The following is a 20489-nucleotide window of genomic DNA, read 5'->3' as shown; positions in this document are numbered from 1 at the left end:
GGCTTCGGCCTTGAAGCCGATAAGATACCAGGCCTGTATTAACTCCTTTCCAATTAACACGAAACTGCCTCTAACTTTTTTTTCCTCTTTCTCTCTCTTTTCTAACCTGCTCTGGGGAAGAGGGGGAGAGAGGGGGAGAGCGGAGGTGGGGAACCCCCTCAGCAAGGGGGCTCACTCTCATTTCTGTGTTACTTTATTGTATATCTTTGTATATATTGTAAATATTGTAAAATTGTATATATTCCCCTGCATACCCTACACTGCTTTGTAAATATAAAGCTCCACTGCTTTGCTAATTCAGCTTGTGAGTTTTTTTTCCCTTTCCCTTCAATTTTTCTTTCCCCTTACTTACAGGGGGGAGGGAAGAGGCTTCTTGGCCTTACCCTTCCAACCCACCACAGTGATCCTGCTTTTGGCATGGGGGTTGGACTTTATGATCTCTGGAGGTCCTTTCCAACCTCTAACATTCTGTGATTCTGTGAAATGAACTAAAAATAAATGGACATTTGTATGACTTAGTACTGCTGAACTTTGGAGAGAAAAAAAAATTGAACTTAAAGTGAAATACAGCTTCTGCAAATAGCCCACACTCTGGAAAACAGCCAAAACAAAACCTTTTCTAAACTTTCCTAACATTTTCAGCACTCAAAACCTGTATTTCAAGTTGCAGTCAATAACTGGGTGAAAGAGCAAATGTGTTGCACCATAAGCTTCATAAAACCAACTGTATAAATTTAGAAGATATTATTCAGAAGAAAGTGGCTTACAAAAGAAGCACAAGTGAAAATATTTAGGTTTGGCTGAAGTAGCTGTTAACTTGATCATTATATGTATACTGTGCAAGTAAATAGTTTGTGGGTGGGTCTAAAGCCAATGTGAACCTTTATGTGGAAAATACTGCTTGTGTGGGTATGGACAATAGCCCAGTTAAACTATAATTTTAATGAATATGTGCAAATAAAACCTGAAGAAAGCACCCATGTGGAAAGCATCTTTCTTTTATGTTTATCTGAGTGTGTGTGTATTTGTGTGTGTGTGTGTACATGTTCAAAGTTACTCTTATGGTCTTAGGCCTGACAGGATTACGTTGAAGTCAGATTAATATCTTGGAAATAAACAGCATACAAAGAAGTAAAATATCCAATTAAAATATACATACAAAACAATGGTGGAAGAAAATGTGCAGCTGAATTTAGATCAGATTTAACAGATTGTCTACAACATGTTGATTCACTTTTCTGTGTAGGAGGCTTGATTGGACTGCATTTTTAAACAAGTCAGCAAATTACTTGAAAGACAGACATTGCTGCAGTTCTCCATCACCCTCAAGGTAAAGAACTTTCTCTTTAAGTTCAAGTGAAACTTCTTGTGTTCTACTTTGCACTTGTTATCCCTTGTCCTATAAGGGCTACCACTGAAAAGAACCCAGACACATCCTCATGACCTCCACCCTTTAGATATTTATATGCATTATTAAAGTTCTCTCTTAGTCTTCTCTTTTCCTGGCTAAAGAGCCCAAAGTGTCCCAACTTCTACTCAGAAGTGTGGTGCTCCTGTCTCTGAATAATCTTTGTGGCCCTCTCTTGGACTCTCTCCAGTAGTTCCCTGTCCTTCTTGAGCTGTGGAGCCTAGAACTGAACACAATACTCCAGGTGTGGCCACACCAGACTGAAGTAGAGGGGGAGGAGAACCTCCCTTGACCTCCTAGCCACACTTGTCTAGGTATCCCAGGATACCATTGGCCTTCCTGTTCACAAGGGCACATTGCTGGCTCATGGTGAACTTGTTGCCAAGCAGCACCAGGTCTTTCCCTGCAGAACTGAAGAATGGAGCTGAACTTCAGAAATACCAGAAGTGAGGAGGTTTCATTTTTCTTCTCCTTTTTCATATTGGTTCAGCTCCCAGTACTCCCACTGCCAAATGACAAGAGACCTGGGGGAGTACTTTCTGTACTGGCTCTGCTTTGGTTTTAATATCTCTTCTGTTGTGGAAATCAACATCTGTGACCTTACAGCAATTTCTGGATGTGACACATAGTGGTTTGACTAAACTGTGTAAACTTTTTCTATTGATTTTGACAGCACAGGATCAGAACCTTACCTATGAGTCAAGACTGACTCTGACATGAGCTTTATAGAGAATAGAAAAGTCATGTCATTAATTTGGTGCAAACTTGTTAAGTTATAGGTCAGACCTCTAAGATATTCTGATGACCTGCACTTGTCTGAGTGATGCAAGTCTCACATGAAGCATAAACAAGCACTAACAAGCTGCAACTTGGCAGTAAGCACAGAAACCAGGGATGGGGAATCTCTCTAAAATAACTATCTTCAATAGGCTGCTACCATTTTACTGTTACCTCCTGGTGTTGCACTAACTTCTGAAGGTAAACTTATTAAGCATGTGAGAACAAAAGTTATTAATTACAGAACACAATCTACACAATTTAAAGAAATAATAATCTCATGTTCACTGCAGCACAATACTGTCAGTCTTCAGGTTCAATCCCATTCTGTAATAATACAAAGGTATTGCCCTCCACATGAGTGATAAGAAAGGGTATGCAATACTTTTAAGCAGCATTAATGGTGTCATATATTGACATGATCAAGCAGGAGGGAAGCTGTGTGTGGTAGTTTTAGGCTATGCCTCTAAAACTTTTTAACAGATCTTGAACAGAAAGTAGTAAAATGTAAACAAATTGTTACTGGGCATAAAAAGGAAAATAACAATAATTCTAAACAATCCCATTGGGGAGATAGTTCAGGCTGGAGGTCAGGAGGAAGTTTTACACGGAGAGAATGATTGCCCATTGGAATGGGCTGCCTGGGGAGGTGGTGGAGTCACCGTCACTGGAGGTGTTCAGGAGGAGACTTGACAGGGTGCTTGGTTACATGGGTTAGTTGATTGGGTGGTGTTGGGTGATAGGTTGGACGTGATGATCTTGAAGGTCTCTTCCAACCTGGTCTATTCTATTCTATTCTATTCTATTCCATATCTACCATAAGATTTAGTTTCCAAAACAATTTCTCTTCTCGCGTCCTCAGGCTGTGAGATGCTACCTTTGTGCTTCTGCTGTCTTCTGCCTGACCTTGGCTGCACTGTTCTGGTTAAGTCTAACATCTCTCTCCTCCTCTCTCTTGTCCCTTTTGTAGAGGGGGATAAGGGGGAGGCAGGGAGGGAGAAGCTAGTACCTTCTCCTGGTCCTTAGCCAGGGGAATTCTTGTGATGCTTATTAATTGTAAATACCTGTAAATATTGTAGCTACTGTATATTTTCTACATATTCATTGCATTTCACTGTAGAGTGTATTTTTGCTTGTAAATACAGCTTTCATTTGCTTCCAACTGAGCTGGTCTGGCAAATTCAATGTTGGGGGGAAATTTCCAACCCACCACACTGTAGATGAAGAATATCTTATGAAATGCACTACTTTGATGACTAATAGACTCCAGAGCCATTAGAATCAATATGGCATTGTTTCTATGGTACTTGAGCCATTTCAGAAATAGCCCTGTATATGTGTTATGGCCTGTATATGTGCTATTTCTTAGAAAACTACTGTAGTTCATTCAGTGATTAGTTCCCCTTTTCAGTCTGTGGAATATTCTTTCTCACCTTCCTCAGATTTTGTGGAAGGTGCTGGCATCTCATGCACAGAGTCCTTAAATCATTACCTGTTCTCTGCTGTTGGTGAGGACATATTCACTTTTGGACATTTTGCTTTTACTACTTCCAGAACCTTAATTTCTAATCTTCATCTGCTACTTCTAAAATTGTGTAGCATCACACAGTACGTGGGCGCTGATAGTACAGACATTTCACACTAATATCTATTGGTTGCATTTACTGATGAAAATCATCAGTCCTAAGAAGTTCCATCTCACAGATTCAAGGGTATCTCATCTAGTGTCTGATACAATGATCACATTTGTTTATGGAACATGTTCAGTTTTCATGAAGACATTGCAGCTCCCATGTGTTTGGGATTGGGAGATGCACACCCCATACTAAGGAAATAGTAATTTATGGCATGAGAAACAGAAGCAAACAAACAAAAACTTTAATTGTTTATTTAGAGTGATTTCCACATTGACATTTCTTTTAATCTAGTGGCCTTCTTGGGCATTGTGTATAGGCAACAATTTTGGCTGAACTAGCAGACCAATGATGGGCAAATAGTCTAGCCTCCTCTATTCAGTAGCAAGAGCTAAGTCATCCTAATACTCTCTTCTGACTCTATAAAGTTTTATCACAAAGAAACTTGTGGAGTCAGTCAGAAGCTAACAGGGAAGAATTTATAGGTGAAAGAAGGAAAATGATAGCTCATAGAAGAATGAAAAAATCCCCAAAAAAGCCCTGGAATGCAGATGACCATGGTAAAAGAGAATACAGTGAGATACGTGTAGGAAATGTGATGCAGACAGCTGTTATGTTGGATTTGTAAATGGAGAATGGAAATGTCACTTTCAAGGAGGAGACAGAAGTTCCTTCTTCCCTTTACAAGCCATTCTATCCTCAAACCACAGGAAGAGAGTGCTTAGGAGCAGAGAGTGGACTGTGGTTGTAAAGAAAGTGATTAGGCAAGAGCAGACACTGAATTCAGCATGGAAGACTCCACTGAACTCTTTGAAGTAGGGTATGAACAGTGAACCAAACCCAAGCAGAGACAGCCTTCTCAATGTTGCAGTTTAACATTCTTGCATGGTTACTACTTGTTCCAGATGGCAATTAGATATTGGAACAGATTTACAGGGCTTCTGCTTGTCCAGCAGAAACCAACTAAAGGGATTTAATGGGAACTTGTGTTTCTACTGAAGTATGAATTCTGGCAGTTAAAGCAGCAGATCCATATTCTTTTCTTGTGTAAATTGGCAACATTCTGATGGAGCTACAGCAATTCACACCATCTGAAAGTCTGATGTTATAACAGACAAGCTCCTTGCACTAAAGATTTCAGTGTATCAGAGGTGACAATACTGTTGGCTTGTCTGTGGGTAACAAACACAAGGAAGAGAAACTACAATTTGCCACAAACATTGTCCCAAAGGTCAGGTCTTGGCAGAAAAGTGAACTTGCTTTCTAAAGGCTCATTAAGCCAAAAAAAAAAAGGACCTCTTCATCTGATCTTTTTGGCTTGCTTTTGGTCTCCTTCAAAAGCAAGAAGTTAATATCAAAATTAATATCTTATTTTCTGGTTTGCTCTGCCATATCCTTCACTAGCAGGATCAGATTACTATCCAGTAGCATATTAAAGCAATGTATCACATGTTCTCCTTGCCCTCTTTCCCTACAAAGAAATGGTGCACAGATTTGTTTAAAAAGAAAACCTTTTTGATTATCATTATTTTGTTTTATTACACTTTTAGTAGACGAGAAAGGTTGGGGGAATTTATTTTGCTCTTGGAAGAGAACTTTAAAAGGTATGTGAGATTTTCTGGTGTAAGAGTTTCTGGTGTAACAAACCCATCTGGTTTCCAAACAATGTTTCACACCAATAATTTAATTCTTCTGTAGCTTCTTTTCAGTATTGCTTAAAACCTAAAAAAAAAGAGAGAAGAATGTCCAAATGTAGACTAATTTGTTCAAGATATATGAGCTCAGAAAAAAAGTCATCAGGAAAATGGTCAACTTTACAATGATTTCTCTAAAAGCTGGGTCCTGACAGTTTAATTTGCAAGAAAGTGATGGTCCCATGGGGAGTATCTTCACTGAAAGTAGTGGCATCAGTTAGGCAGGTAATAAATTCACAAAACAACTTGTGGACCTTCTTGTCACTGTTAGCACTTCAGTTCTCAACACCCATGGATCTGTCATGGATGTATTTCCAAAATGAAGCTTTCCCTAACACAGAAATATCAACCCAGAATGATCCAAATCTTGACAGCACTAACGGATTTGCATACAGCATTTTCTACTTTGTGTTCTATTCCTTTCTCAAAGGTTTCTCTTCAGCTTCTAGGCAATGAGCTGACACTTCCATTGAACTGTTACTTTCATTGAGACCTCCCCTGAGTGTTAACAGCTAATCTAGAGCTCATAACTGAGCTCGTGCAATTAGGGTTCCTCACTCCATGAATATTACTGTGTATTTGTCTTTCATAAGCACTACATTTACATCACAATCATCTATTAACCCTACATAGTTTCTGGCAGAATTTCTGCATATAACACTAATGCATTTGGAAAACAAAATATTTTATTACTACTTTTTATGCCTTCAGTGTGTTGTTCTGGACAATCATTTTGGTCAGCTTTATTCTGCGTTACCATTTGATTTGCTGAAGTTTATGTTCTTTTTTTCCTCTCATTGCTCCTCATGAGCTCCACTGTTTGAAGGATGCCTGTCTAGCTCAGTTGTTTGCCCTTACTGTATTCTATAGCCATGCTGCCTTTTTTGTGTAGTCTATTAAGGTTTGGTTTCTGAGAGGTTTTGTATACATAATATACAGTTACTCTGAGACTTTAGTAGTGTGTATAAGAATGGGATCTGCAAAATTTTATTCTTTTGGTTCTTCCTTTTAAATTTCATTTTAACAAGCTTTCTCATTGTTACATACTTCCCCCTCCTCAAATTACAGTTCTGTCTGTTTGTACCTGTAGGAATGATGATTTTAATGTCAATTTTCATGGTCATTCTGAAAGAGTGATCCTTATTTTGAAGCAGAGGCCATGCATTGTTTAGTTCTAAATAAAATATTGCTTGTCCCCCCATGGATTAGCCTACTAATTGCTGCAGGAAGCAGTCATTTATGGTAATAAACTCAAGTCTTCTGCCACATGCCTAGATGAATATTTATCCTATAAGGACATCTGAAGTGTTTCAGAAGGGCTTTCTGAGGAGATGGTGCGCAGTAAGGCTCCCTGAAGCCATAAGTAGAGTAGAGCTCAAGTGCTTTGGTTTCAAGTTGTCTGGCTAATGTTGTCTAACTCTCCAGCCCTGCGCTGGGACTTTCAGCTTCAATGGATGGATTTACAACATGCAATGTGTTTCACTGTGATGGCGTATTTCTGCATCCCACTGAATCCTACCTATGAATTAATCCAGGCTATCCTCAGATGTCCAGGACTTCAGAGGAGAGACTGTGAAGTGCTTGAGGTAAAGAAGAGTGTTTCTTTTCTACCTTCAATAAATTTACTTATTTTAATAAAAATCAAAATAAGAGTAGGTTGTTTTTTCTGTTATACTGTTTTCATCCCAAATTTATGGCTGTAATATTGGGGCAGGGAGGGAGAGGAGAACATTTGTATTGCCTGATACAGAGTAGACATCACACAAATTAGTCTAAACAAAAGCATGGTGGTGACATATTACTTCTTTTACTTATTTACACTAACAGCAGTTATTAATTTTAGACCCAAGCACACAATATGCATATTCTTGGAGTCTGCTTTACTGCAGGAATTTTATTTGATGCACACAACTATTAAATTTGCAAATTGCTCAGAAACTCCTGCCAAGTAGCAATCAGTTGAAAGTTGAAAGAATATGGCATATCCAATTGAACATCTGCAAGAGAAAGGATGAATGTTTTCTCTGTTTGGATACATGTTTGAACCACAAGGATACCAGCCCTGTTTAAATTCTCCTGTATCCCATTTGCAAAAGGGTTCAGAACGTCAGTCTTGAAGTTGATGCCCAGGGGATGTAAAAAATTAGCCTGATTGATCTGATGGCTCTCCATACCAGCCTTTGATCTTCCAGTATATATAAACTCTGCTACTGCTACCCTGCAGAGTTTTGTGGAAATGTTCCTTGTAGCATAAGAATTATTGACAGGGATAAGGAATGAGGATGGAAAGGGCAGTTCCTCTGAGGGGGTGGCTGCTGTCATCTCTGTATGATTACAGTGGCAGAAAAATGTTATTTACTTTCTCTTAACCAACCGAGCACAAAGCCATGGACTAAGCTCGCAGTGTGGGAGTACTTTTCCAAAAATCACAGGGACTTCTGAAAAGTAAGCACATACTTAATGTCCTTCGTAGGATTGTGGAGGATGTGCAGTTCCTCTGCCGGTTGTCACTAACTCAACACAAATGCTGGCTGAAGCCTGGGAAAATTAGCAGGACACAAGCTGTGGTAGAGCATATTGAAGCAGATTTGTGTGTCTTGATGGTTGGTATTTTGCACAGTTCTCTGATACTGTCCTCTATATTTAAAGATAGCCACTGGGGTATTATTTTTTAGTTTAGTAACAATAATTCAAAAAAACTGACAACTTTCAGAGACTAAATAGGTCAATGAGCTACAATAGGACAGAGGCCTGATGTGTTCTCCTCAGTTTATTCTGCTGACACAATCTCAGAGGAAGAAATGACTAAGGGGTGAGACATTGCCCAGAGAGACCTTTACTTCAGTTTGAATCCTTGTGAGAGGAGTGCGTTGCATTGAAAGTAGAAAGGACCAGGAGTCTGATGACCTTTACTACACCACTATATAACTACCAGTTTAGAATTGTGACCTCATGGATTACTAGTAGCAACTTCTGGCTCTTGGGCTAAAATGATCATCCTGCCTTGAAGCAGGCTATGCAGATATTCCCATTGAAAAACAGAGCTTACCAATACTACCACAGATATCAAGTGGCCCTAAAGGACTGTGGGTCCCTTTGTAGACATAATTTGGAATGAATAGTATAGTATAGTATAGTATAGTATAGAATAGAATAGAATAGAATAGAATAGAATAGAATAGAATAGAATAGAAAGAATAGAATAGAATTAACCAGGTTGGAAAAGACCTTGGAGAGCATAAAGTCCAACCTATCACCCAACACCATCTAATCAATCAAACCATGGCACCAAGTGCCTCATCTAGTCCCCTCTTAAACACTTCCAGTGATGGTGACTATACCACCTCCCTGGGCAGCACATCCCAATGGCCAATCTCTCTTTCTAGGAAGAACTTCTCTCTAACATCCAGCCTAAACCTCCCCTGGCACAGCTTAAAACTGCATCCTCTTGTTCTGGTGCTGGTTGCCTGGTAGAAGAGACCAACCCCCACCTGGCTACAACCTTCCTTCAGGGAGTTGTAGAGAGAATTAAGGTTTCCTCTGAGCTTCCTCTTCTTCAGACTAAGCAACCCAGCTCCCTCAGCCTCTCCTCATAGGGCTGTGCTCCAGACCACTCCCCAGCTTTGTTGCCCTTCTCTGGACACGTTCCAGCACCTCAGGTACAGCTCTCCTGGACATCTTTGTTTTTAAGGGCCTGTTTCCCAAGGTACTTTCTGAGTTAGTTCCTTGAGTACCCTGAAGTCTGCCCTCCAGAAGTCCAGAGTGGAGGTTTTGTTGCTGCCCCTCTTAGCTTGACTGCACATTGAACACTCAATTATCTCATGGTCACTGGACCTCAGACAGCCTCCAACCACCACAGCTCCCACCAGCCCTTCCCTATATGTAAAAAGGAGGTCAAGCAGAGCCTTACCCCTGGTAGGCTCACACGGCAGCTGGGACAAGATGCTGTGCTCCGTACACTCTAAGAACCTTCTGGACTGCCTCCTCTCTGCTGTGTTAAGTTCCCAGCAGATATCAGGCAGGTTAAAGTCACCCATAAGAACAAGGTCTGGTGATCTTGAGATAGCCTCTAGCTGCCTATAGAATAATTCATCAGCCTCTTCATCCTGGTTGGGTGGTCTATAACAGACTCCAACCAGGATGTCTGCCTTGTTGACCTTCCCTCTAATTCTCACCCACAGGCACTCAACCTGATCATCCTTAATCTCTGGTTTCATGGTATCTAGAGCCTCCCTGACATACAGGGCCACCCCTCCACCCCTTCTCCCTCACCTGTCTCTCCTGAAGAGCCTGTAGCCATTGATTACAGTGCTCCAGTCATGTGAGTCATCCCACCACATTTCTATGATGGCAACTACATCATAACTTTCCTGCTGTACCAGGGCTTCCAGCTCCTCTTGTTTGTTACCCATGCTGGTGCATTATTGTACCAGCTGGGCTGCTGGTTTCACCCCTGACTCCAGCTTACCACCCTTAGACTCCTGTCTAGAGGGACTGGTTTCAGCCCTTTCTCCCTTCAAATCTGATTTAAAGCCCTGTCAATCTGCTAGATGGGATTACTTTGGGTTCATGGACTCATTTCTCTTGATCAGCTTATACTTGTACACCAAAATGTCTAGAGAAGTTTAAAGATTTAGATTGTGCTAAAGGTATAGAAAACTATCTGAAAACTATTAAAACCTCATATATGACAAGTAGAAAAAACATTTTCTACACCACCATGTTCTTTGGAACCAACCATGGTAATAAAGAATAAAACTTATGTAGCTTTCAGTTTTCAATGTATTGATTATTTAATATTAATGCCATCCTCTCCTAAAAAATAACTAAATCAAGGTACAAGCATGGTTAAAATTAATCACAAGTGTATTGGGATTTTAAAACTGAATGACTCATAACAATCAAATTTAATTAATTTGTCCTTTTGAAACAAAAATTTGTTTTATTGAACTTGTAACAATTTTCCATAGGTATGTGCCACAGTATGGACATTAGTTAAATCTTAATGGGTTCCTTCTAAGTTAGGATTTTATTAAAGATGTTACTTATGTTTGATGCCCACACTCATTTCTCAAATACAGTCTTCAGAGTTCAGAAGGAAATTAGCACAGATAGAAAAACTAAACAGTGGAGGGACTTGCCTGTGACTTCACTGAAGGTCTATGCTGACACGCAGTTCGACACCCAGCTCTCAGATCCTTCTTGCTGATTTTGTGCATGGTTTAAAAAGAAACTAACAATTGGATCAGAGGCTCCATTTCATGAGTCTGAGTGGGTAGGCCTGTTCAAATAATAAAGGGAGTTTTGTTACACAGGAAGCCAGTGGCAGCAGACAGAACACACCTTGAGCACCCTGAAACATGGAGTCCACTCTGGGTGAGCAGAGCACCAGCACAGAGACACATGATTGAAGCTTTTGCATTTTCTTTTATAAATATAGTGCATACTTTCACACATCCCTCAGAGGGACGTTCCAGGACTGAGGACTGGATAAGCTCAGCAGCCACAATGGAGACATCTACTAATGTGGGCAGAAGAGGGCTGGGGCCATAAAGTTGTCATCATCTGCATCAGCTTAAGATCTGCAGCACCATGAGTCCAGTGTGGGGGTGCAGCAGTTAAAGCTCCTGTTGAGCCAAGAGTCACACCAGAAGACCAAACTGGTGTCTGCCGGTATCTTCGACACACTCAGTTGCAAAAGTTAGCAGCACTAAAGTTATTTTACTTTAGAACAGTAATAATGAAGATAAAGACACTAATAATGGCCAGCAGCTGTAAAGAAGTGGGAGAAGAAAGATTTAGGTCAGTAAAATAAACACTGTTACCATGACAGACTAATCTCATCCAAGTAACTCTTTGCTCATTTTTTTTTCCTGTCTTTTTGTAACCATGAGGAAAATGCCGATAGTTCTGTCAAAGAGTTTACAAGCCACCTCCCTTCTCAACTCCCTCAACAAGGGAAAGAGAGGACATTTCTTCACTTCATTCAAGTAACAGGGTAGGGTTTTTTTCTTATAATAATCTTGTTTTCTTCAATGGAAATTCAATTGGGTTCAGGCACCTAACTGAAGGCAGGATACTGCTCCCTGTGAAACTTCTAGTGAGTCAGGAACAAGGGGCAGTCATTAACAGCAGAGAGCACAAGCTTCAGAAGAGCAGAGCTGGGCCATTAGAGATCTGTGTAGAAATCTGTAGCCCTTAAGGAGAGCTAAGCAACCTCAGCTTCTAATTCACCCTTTACAAGATTAGTCTTATAATATTTTTAATGGGTATCCATTCTACCACAACATATAGGAGTGCAGCGACCCTTAAATGTCAGCATCTAACATTACATTAATTCACTCTTAATGAAATGAGAGTGTTCAGAGAGTTTTGTGACCAAAGGCTGTTCACTAGAATTACATCTTTCATTAAGTGACTTTGGAGAGATGAACTAAAATGAACTTTTTGAAATATTTTTATATTGGATACACTGATTTTGCAAGCAGTAAATCCCTCTGGTTCAGTCCCCAAATAAAGGCTTCTGATGATTAGGATATAAAATGAACTGTGAAATCCTATATGCCTAATATCCTTTCCTAATGCAAATCAAATTTGAAAGGTAGCCTGAATGTAAAAGCTCATATTTAAAAGAGGAAACATCAGTAGTTATACAGAATGGCCTTTCAATCAGTGCTAATTAAAACTTTCAATTGTTTCATTGCTTTCAGAGTGTGAAAGAAAAAATACATCAGTGACCAGAACGTGCCAGAAAATAGGACCGGCATACACCTTTCCTTCTTGAACTGACTTTTAGAAACAAGCCCTGACTAAACTGAGTTTGAAAGTCCAAATCCTAGGACCTATCTCACAAAAATTTACCACCACAGTGTGCCAGGTGATCACCCCATGTATGTTCAGGAAGGGGAGCCATCCTCCTACAGTTCTACTTTACCCCTGAGTTACCCACAGAGAAAAATAAACCACAGTTTAGTATGAACCCTTCATTGTGTGTGTGTGTGCTATCACATCAAAAATAACTAAATAAAATTAAAATCCTCTTGACTACTTTCTAGGACAGGGACATACACCATTGCAAAGTATATGATACACTAAGTCCATAAAGACACTACCTTTGCTGACAGTCAGATAGAATCAGAGAGCAATTTTGTGTCTGCTGTTAAAGGAGAGGCTGTTCATGTCCATGAACTGGAGAAAGTGTACAAGAACAGTTTATCCATGTAAAAATATACCCCACGGGTCACTGCTAAGGACAGCAAGACCTATTGAATGAGTCCTGGTAACATCCACAAAGAGTAACCTGGGGAAGCTGTAATTTACATATCCAGCTTTTCATAATTAAATCTGCCTGAAGTTTGATGCAAAGCAGAGCATAATTTAGCCATGAAAACACTTGTGCTCGCTTATGCGAAGGAAATGGGCAAAGAAAAGAACACTAGCAAGAAATACAATTTTTAAACTTTTTGCATAATCAAATATGCATTAATAGGAATTGGTGGTACTAGAATTATTTGAAGTATGAGGAAAATTTTCACCATGGGACACTAGTTTGTGTCAGTAGCCTCATTTGTTTGCTACAGCACAGGTGGGGTTTCAACAGGGTACAGGCATTCCTATTTCCGCTCTGCTTCTTTGCAGGCAAATGTTTCTTTCTTTAGATGTTCAAACACCCTTGGAACAAGAGCTTGCCATCAGTAAGGAGTTTCTTGTCCATGTTTCCCAATTGTTCAGTTGCATTAGCAGGGGCAAAAAGAATATGCAAAATACCTGCTTGGCATTGTTATTTCTATGTTAGCATTGGAGATAGATGACATGAAAGTGTCATTGTAAATGTTGTTTTACAAGCAGAAAAGAAGTTTTTTGAGTGATTTATTGCTTCATCTCCCTGCCTACTTGTAAATGGGATTTGCTTACTCTGACTTTCATTTTCTTTGTTAGTTTAGTTGGGGGGTTTGTAAAGGGGAAGTACAAGAGAAAATGTATGATGGACTTCATGTCTTAATACACATACATCTACACAGCTCCATTTCAGTGACCTGTGTTAACACTATGGCATAAAGGACATAACCTCATGGACTCCACTTTTGGCCTATTCAGCCCAGCACCAAGTGACTCTCAGTTTCCCTGATCACTTCCCAGTTTGAAAACACAGAAAAAAATAGTAAATAGAGAAGTGTAGGCCATGACCAGGGATCCCATGAGCTTCAATATGTTCTCATCTGACCCGTCTTTCACATGCAAGAAGATATAACCGTGCAAGGTATTCACTGGATCTACTGAAAAAAGATTGGTTCTGTTTTGGTGAGGAAATCATTGTTTCCCAACTCAGTGATATTTAGAACAAAGAGCCATGGACCTGAGCCTATAACACATACCTTGCTTTACTCTTGCCAAGCAGAAGATACATGAAAACAGTTGTCTGCAAACATATTTATCCTCCTTTTTGTTTTGTGAGTTGTCTAGAAACCTGTCATATTTTCTTAAGTAATCCTGTGAAATTATCAGATAAACAACTTTTAGTCTGTAGGTTGTCAGTAATCAAAATTTGAAATTGATTGGATAAACACTGTTCTTATAATCACCTTTCTGATAAAAATGCTTGAAATAGAGAATTTAGGTATTAACATCCTTTAAAATCTGCTTAAAATGCATAGTGTCTGTGGGCTTTCTTGCCAGGGAACAAATTGTTTGAAAAGAACCATAGTAAATGTGTTTACAAATGTGAACAAATATTCATAGTCCAGTCCTGATTTCCTAGATGGTGGTTAACTCTCCCTCCTCACAGAGAAGCAGCGCTGAGAACCTGCTGATTCTCTTTTCACAGTTCTTGAATATATAATTTCACACACGGAGAAGAAAAATTGTGGGAAATGCTGTACCTGATGTTGTCAGTCAGCAGGAAATCTGAAAAGAGATATTGAGATGGAGCTGTGAAAAGTGTCAGTTGTGGAGCAGTACATTTTTATGTGATAGATAGAGCTGTAGGGCGCAGGTCATTGCAGCTTGCAAGGGGCAATCTTCATGTTACTGATATCCCCAGGGCAGCAAAAGCTGAGTGCCACGCTTGGAGAGCTGATGGACAATTTGCTAATGCAGCAACCTGAAAAAAAGAGGAGGAAGCATGAACGTCAGGGACAAAAATCAACACACAGTATATGTATTACACAGCTATATTGTCCCCCTCATTTTTTGTTCTGGTAGCTTAGACTGGATATTTCTGAAAATCAGAGGTTTTCGACAAAAACCAACCTGGTCTAGCAGGAGATATCCTTGCCTATGGCAGTGGGGTTGGAACTAGATGATCTTTAAGGTCCCTTCCAACTCAAGCCATTTTATGACTTTAACTCAGAAAGTTTTACCACTGAAAACTACCACTGTTTCATGTTCAGCTACTTGCTTGCTCAAAAGTACTGCATATATTTTCAATCTGTGTGTTTTCCCAGGTATTTTATCTACACTCAAAATTATTTGTTAAAAACTGATAGAGGTAAACAGTACCTTCTCCAAAAGTGCCTTCTAATTTCAAGAGCAGACCTTGCAGGCTTTTCTCTGTTTCCCTTGCTGTACTGTAACTTTACAAGTCTCAAAATAGGAGGTACCTTTCCTAAATCTTCACTGCTGAAGAGGTGACTCACAAAGTTGGCTTAACAAAAAAATAAAGCAAAAATTAATCATAAGCTTAATTTTAAAATTAAGTTCTACTAAAAGTTAACATTTTACAATATCATGCTTTGGATTTCTTTTTAAATCTTCTCAGATTTGAGGATATTGTTGATATACTCTATTTTGTCACCTTTCAGATAAAGTGCTTTGCTTTTAGTTTTCCCTTTCCAAATCACTTTTTATTTTAATTACACCACAAAATAGAAAGTAATTACATTTTAAATACATTTTGTCAAACTGCAAACTTTTAGTTAATGTGCTGTTTTGTTAGCATTTTCTTTTACAGCAAATACACACATTTTCTGATTTGACATGAAGCCAGATTTGGAAACCTCAGAAACATTTGGAGAGAGAAATCAGTTGTCCTCCAGCCATTTTTACTGTCCAGGCTAGACTGGGCCATTTCCACAGATGGTGATGCCAAGTGGTTCTCTGGCCTCTTGCGCTGAAAGTATTGTTTCTATGTTGCACTTCAGCCTGCAACCTGTGTTGTCCTTGTCATTGTCCAGTTCAATTTCTTCTGTATTCAATCACTCTATTTGTATAGAGTTAAGGTAATATGAATAATTTCTCCTTTTAAAATAACACTTCATGTGTTTATGAACAATTGTACACATAAGGGCAATTTTCCAAATAATTTCTCATTTTTGTTGTTCTCCTCAGAATTATCTAATTAGTAAGTATTTCCCATTTTACTGTGGTGTTCATAACAGCATGCAGTGCTCCAACTGAGGCTTAGCAAGTGAAATAGAGCAGAATAATTACCTCATTTCTTTTACATGTGACATTCTTATTAATGTAACTAAATGCAAAGCACTTACTTACAAGACACCCAAGTGTGTCCAGAGAAGGGCAATAAAGCTGGGTAGAGGTCTCCAGCACAAGCCTTATGAAGAGAGGTTGAGGGAGCTGGGGGTGTTTAGCCTGGAGAAGAGGAGGCTCAGGGGAGACCTTATTGCTCTCTACAACTATCTGAAGGGAGGTTGTAGCCAGGTGGGGGTTGGTCTCTTCTCCCAGGCACCCAGCACCAGAACAAGAGGACACAGTCTCAAGCTGTGCCAGGGGAGGTTTAGGCTGGATGTGAGGAAGAAGTTCTTCATAGAGAGATTGGCCATTGGAATGTGCTGCCCAGGGAGGTGGTGGAGTCATCACCCCTGGAAGTGTTCAAAAAAGGATTGGAAGTGACACTTGAAGCCATGGTTTAGTTAGTCATAAGGTGTTGGGCCATAGCTTGGACTTGATGATCTCTGAGGTCTTTTCCAACCTTGTTGATTCTATTTGCCACAGTGTTGCATCGTTAACTCATATTCAAATAAACAGCATCTGTAAATCCACGCACTACTCTGTAAGACAACAGGTTAGCACAGGCTGTCCCTCAGCTGCTAATGGGAGCAAGCACAAACTGTAATCAGGACATCAGGCACTGTACAAAAAAAGGTATGGAATGCCTCTTCCTAACCAGACTGTCCGTTTCTGTACCTGTATATGATTACTGGTTTCTCAGAAGATTCATAATATTTTATGTATGTCCCTGTTGTGAATGATTTCAAACTGGTGTCCCATCACTTGTCACACCTCTCTTCCAAAAGCAAAACTATCCCCTTCCCTCCCACATCAAGAGTCTTGACAAGATGTAGGAAGAAGCGCTAGTGAAATGGAAACTCCTTGTTCCAAAACAATTACTGGAGCCATTGCAACAATAAATATTAAAAAATACTAATTTCTGTTGCTGTTCCAGTAACATCTTAGAGCTTTAACCAAGGTCATGAGTTGTGCCAATGCAACAAACATGAATGCCAGGACTGTGGTAATACTGGATACTTGACAACTGCTTCTAGAGAGATTCTTATGGGGTCATTTGCACCATCATTATAGCTCTGCTTGGACCTCCTTCTTTGTGTCCACATTCTGGAACTGTCTTCCTGAGCTGGAAACAGGTAATCTTCTGTTCCTTAGTGGGTCACAGAATATCTTTTTCTTCAACCACAGGCACAGAAGTCTGCTAGAAATCTCCTAGAAAAGTATTTAAATAGTAGCAGGGATCTCATGGCTCTCACTGTGTTGTGTTGTGAAACATTCACCAGGAGAAAGAGCATCCTCTTGCCTGAAAGCCTACAAAGCTTTTGCTTTTCTAGAATGTGCCACATGTAAGGAGAAAGTCACACAAATACATTGATCAATGAACAGATTTTCCTCCAAAATGAGCCTGGGGCACAAGTTCAGAGAACAAAAAGTTTGTGTCTCACAGCTTTTGACAGGTGGCATTAAATCCATCTGGCAGAATTCTTGGTGAGATAACTCTGCTACTCACCCATATAAACATGATTTTCATTTTTACCCTAAAGGTCAGGTGTAATTTCATTTCTTGAAAAGGACATATACACACAGAAACTTGAGCTGTGCTTCCTTTACCCTCCCAGGGAGGCTGCTGCTTTCCTGGAAGTGGTGGTGGTAGAGGTCTGTCACACAGGCTCACTTCCAAAAATGAGATAGCCAAAACAATCAGTCTCCATGTTGTCCAGCTTCTCTCCTTCTTCCTGGATGGTTTTATCATTTAAAGAATCAGGGGTTGTGGCCAGCCTGGTCACTGTACCCTTACCTGAAAGGACTATTCTGCAGACATGGATTGCAGGAGTTTGGCCCACATGGTTTGAAGTAATGACTTGAACTTAGATCTCCTACACCCCAGGTGAGTTTCTTGAAGAGAAGACTCTTACTGTCTCTCTCACAGTGGTCTGATAAACATTTAATCATTTCTGTAGAAATTAAGCAGCTCAAAGAAATTAAACTGAATCTACAGGCGAGGATGTGGAAATCCAAAAAAGGAGTCTCCTCCCAAACAGGCATCACATGAACTTGTTCTTACAAACTTCCAAGGAGAGCTGCGTAATCAACAAGACAGTTTTGTTTTGTTCAAATTCCTTCTCTCCCTGGTTCTGAAGTAAAAATAAACAAAAGCTTTATTTTTCAAGGTAAATTACTTTTCTAATAATCCTTCTGAGAATCTTAGTAAGACATGTTTATAGTTGGTATTGGTAATTAAAGATATTCAAAACAGGTTCAAACTTTTCCCTCAAAGAAGGGATTGCCTTAAAAATGGAATCTGGGTGCAGCATATTAGATTTCATTTAGGAAATCCTAAAGCATTTCTATTTCTCTCTGCCTTTTCTTCTAAAAAGGAATGTTGAAGTCCTTACAGCATGGTGTGATCCAAGGAAGTAAGGCTTGGGAAAACTGCAAGCCATAGTGCCATAGTATCTTCATTTGGCAATAACATAAGCAAGGATTCTCAGAGAGAGCTGAAGAAATACAGGGAGACAATGTCTATTGGGTCACATTTGAAAATACTAAGTACTTCAGATTCCTTTCAAAATCCTGGACATTAAGTTTTTTACAGCTTCAAAGTTAACTCAGTTATGCCATCTGCTAATTCTACATTCTTAAACTCTCTGAATGTAGGGTGCAACAGTAAGATGCCCCAGATCCATGTCAAAGGAATTTACATTGTTAACAATTTGGACCAGTACAGACAAACTGGTGTTTTTTTTGTTTTTTTTTTTTTTTCTTTTTTTTTATAGGGAAGAAAAATGAGAGGCATTGGTTAAATACATTAGAAAGTGAGTTTAGACTCCTCTGATATCATAAATCCCAATGGGAGCACTGTTGTTCTAAAGATCACAAAGAGATAGGACCAGATCACATGCTAATGCAAATGAGCAGAGTTTTCTTGACATCAGTGTACCTACAGTGATTGATTCCAGATGAAGTGATGAGATGATTCGGGTATGCTGTGCCTTCCTGAAAAGCTGTGGAGAGATGTAGTGAGATTAGTACAGGGATAGTCTCACCAGAGGCAAATAAGCAGTGCAGCAGTGTTTCCTTTAAAGAGATGTGGAAATGAAAAAAGCAGCAGCATACCTCCCTGCACTGGTGGGACAACAGGCTTTGGTGAAACAACAAACAGTGGCATGCTCAGTGGTCAGGAGTTTGGTAGGGAGACAATGTTAAGCAATGGAGGTAGAAAGGGCAAATTAAGAGCTTGTAGGGCTCCACTGCTCTCACCATCTTCAGAAAGCCCTAGTGTATACTTCTTTTTACACATCTGTAAATGCACCCAGCATGGGCTGCAACACCAAGTCTAGACACTGAGTTAAAATTCAGGCAGCTAGTTTGAGCTGGGCTTCATGACGTTGCAGATGGTGAGGTAGCTAAGCTAATTTACTGATGCTCTCAAGTGTTTATTACCTAAGCACTATATATAGACCTAATCAGTGGTTCAGGGACTATCTAAAATATTTAAATGTTTGGTAGTGTGCTCTCTCCAGAACAAAAGTAAAAAGTTTTGAAAGCCTCACAACATTTTAATGAATTCAGTGACTCTGTATTTGAAACAGCAGAGTCAAAATGCAAAGATGAAAACAATCCCAAAGTCATTTTCATGGACTCAGTAAAACATGAGCATCAGGCTTTTGCAGGGTTTTTTGTGGGTTTGGTTTGGGATTTCCTGGGGATTTGTTTTTATTTTAGTTTGGGGTTGTTTTTGTTGTTGTTTGTTTGTTGTTTTTCCTTAGAGTATTTATAGTATTTAAAGGCATTGCAGAGCTTTTAAAGTTGAATTGGCTTCTTTATGAGGAGCTGCAAACCGTCTGTCAGAACTCCTCTAGGTTTATCCCACATTTAGCCATCAAAAGGAAATATAGAAAGCTGTTTTCAGAGTAACTCATTTTTGCTAATATTGAAACAATTGGCTGGTAAACTACCCAATTAAAGTTTTATTAACCAGGATATTTTATCTCACTCTTATTTTCAATAGTCAACAACCCAAGTACAAGGAGACTAATGACTTAAAATTCAGCCTTCTCTGTACAACCGATGGAGTTTTGTTCCGTGGCTACCTCCTCCTCGATTCATTTAGCATGAATGGCAGATTCCTACATCGTGTCAAGTTTCAGATCACCATAGAAACAAACTAGGAGGCAGTTTCATTAATCATTTAGAGCACAAGAAGTCTAGGTCAGTCTGATTGCAGCATATAGAGTATCATCCTAGCACCACATGGGACTCAGTTGATTTGAATTAAAAAAGATTAAGCTGCCCCTAGGACGCTCAGCATCATCAGTTTAAGTTCTCATGTAACAGTGGTCTCTGGAGCCACATGGATTAGGAGACTGAAGCTATGCATTTATTTTTCAGGGCTCAGTGAAACATTAGATGTGTGCAGGTGTCTGAGGGGAAAAAAGGACAAAGATCACATATAGTTTCTTAGACTTGTTGCTGTTCTTTGAAACTGGAAACAATAACTCAGTTTTATTT

General features: G+C 39.6%; 1 long non-coding RNA gene across 3 annotated transcripts in view; it reads right to left on the bottom strand.

The window, feature by feature from the left end:
* Positions 1-4107: 4107 nt before the first annotated feature.
* LOC137451418 (uncharacterized) overlaps positions 4108-20489 on the bottom strand; it is a 45378-nt gene continuing 28996 nt past the window's right edge. For 2 of the 3 annotated variants that reach the window (XR_010989821.1, XR_010989823.1), the window contains exons 5-9: positions 18923-18982; positions 15012-15156; positions 14393-14613; positions 10655-10794; positions 4108-5541 (exon numbers count right to left, since the gene is read on the bottom strand). This is a non-coding gene — a long non-coding RNA (uncharacterized lncRNA). The remainder of the gene's footprint in view (positions 5542-10654; positions 10795-14392; positions 14614-15011; positions 15157-18922; positions 18983-20489) is intronic. The other variant, XR_010989822.1, reaches the window with a different exon arrangement.

This window comes from Melanerpes formicivorus, unplaced genomic scaffold (assembly GCF_026170545.1).
Source record: "Melanerpes formicivorus ecotype bairdi unplaced genomic scaffold, bMelFor1.0.p_v2 SCAF_43, whole genome shotgun sequence".
Taxonomy (NCBI): Eukaryota; Metazoa; Chordata; class Aves; order Piciformes; family Picidae; genus Melanerpes; species Melanerpes formicivorus.
The sequence above is the reverse complement of the archived record's forward strand: the minus strand, read 5'-3'. Positions and strand labels throughout refer to the sequence as shown.